Below are 1,707 nucleotides of genomic sequence, written 5' to 3' on the forward strand. Positions count from 1 at the left end.
TAGAAGACCTCCGTGCATACCCCCACTGTTCTAGAGGGCAAATCAAGGGACTTTTTGCAAGTGCTCTGGAGAATAGGATTAAAATTCAAAATGATCTGGATAAACTGGAGAAATGGTCTCAAGTAAACAGGATGAAATTCAATAAAGACAAATGCAAAGTACTCCACTTAGGAAGGAACAATCAGTTGCATGCATACAAAATGGGAAATGACTCCCTAGGAAGGAGTACTGCGGAAAAGGATCTGGGGGTCGTTGTGGATCACAAACTAAATATGAGTGGACAGTGTAACACTGTTGCAAAGAAAGCAAACATCATTCTGAGATGTATAAGCAGAAGGGTTATAAGCAAGATACAAGAAGTAATTATTCTGCTCTACTCCGTGCTGACACGGCCTCAGCTGGAGTATTGTGTCCAGTTCTGGGTGCCACATTTCAGGAAAGATGTGGAAAAATTGGAGAAAGTCCAGAGAAGAGCAACAAAAATGATTAAAGGTCTAGAAAACAGGACCTATGAGGGAAGCTTGAAAAAATTAGGTTTGTTTAGTCTGGAGAAGAGAAGATTGGGGGGACATAACAGTTTTGTAGTACATAAAAGGTTGTTACAATGAGGAGAGAGAAAATTGTTCCTGTTAACCTCTGAGGACAGGACAAGAAGCAATGGGCTTAAATGGCAGCAAGGGCAGTTTAGCTTGGACATTAGGAAAAACTTCCTAACTGTCAGAGTAGTTAAGCACTGGAATAAATTGCCTAGGGAGATTGTGGAACCTCCATCATTGGAGATTTTTAAGAGCAGGTTAGAAAAACACCTGTCAGGGATGGTCTAGTTAATGCTTGATCCTGCCTCAGTGCAGGGAACTGGATTAGATGACCTCATGAGGTCCCTTCCACTCCTACGATTTTGTGATTTTATGAGTGTGTGTGTGACAATAAGTGACTTGAGTGTGAAAAATTACCCACGACTGATCATGTGTGTTTGCAGTGGGTTCCTCCAGACCTTTCTCAGCTGCACACACTGAACTGCAAGCACAGACCAGGACAAGCAGACCCAGTCTTCACCAGAGCTCTCTGGAAATGGTTTGTCCTGGGCTACCCTTGTATTTAAACCATGCCCAGCCGAAGAAGGGCTCAACCGCTGTCAGCATTTTCCAGCCTAGGCCGGGAATTGGGGCCCCACTCTCCGGCCGGGGGACACAAGTAAACCCACTGACTTTGTCGTGACTAAGTACTGGGAAACAAGGGACCTGCCTGTCTTCTACTGCAGATGCCGCCAGACCCCGGACAGAGCAGCCATGTGTATGTGGAGCTAAGCCTGTATGTTTATATCTAGAGCAGTGTTTCTCAATTGGTGTTCCGTGGGAACCCTGTTAGGGTTCCGTGAGCAGCTGTTCCCCATGCCGCTGTTCTCTGCGCCGCCCGCACCGCCGAAAAAGGGAAGATGTCCCAGATTTTTCGGCGGAGGGTATGGAGTGTAAGTGTAATTTAACTAAGAAACGACCTAATTGTTTGTGTTAAGAGTTTGGGGGGTTCCACAATTATTCATAGAGTTCAAAAGGGTTCCGTGGCCAAATTTAATTGAGAAACCCTGATCTAGAGCCTGGTCTACACTGCCAACGACAGCCAGCGGGAGATACACAAGCTATTGGGGGTGAGCGCACAAGGTGGGGGGAGAGAACGGGAAGAGAGGAAGGCATTGGAGGGAGGCAGGAG

This window comes from Emydura macquarii, unplaced genomic scaffold (genome assembly GCF_026122565.2).
Source record: "Emydura macquarii macquarii isolate MOO-44397 ecotype Brisbane River unplaced genomic scaffold, CSIRO-AGI_Emac_v2 contig_499, whole genome shotgun sequence".
Classification (NCBI taxonomy): domain Eukaryota; kingdom Metazoa; phylum Chordata; order Testudines; family Chelidae; genus Emydura; species Emydura macquarii.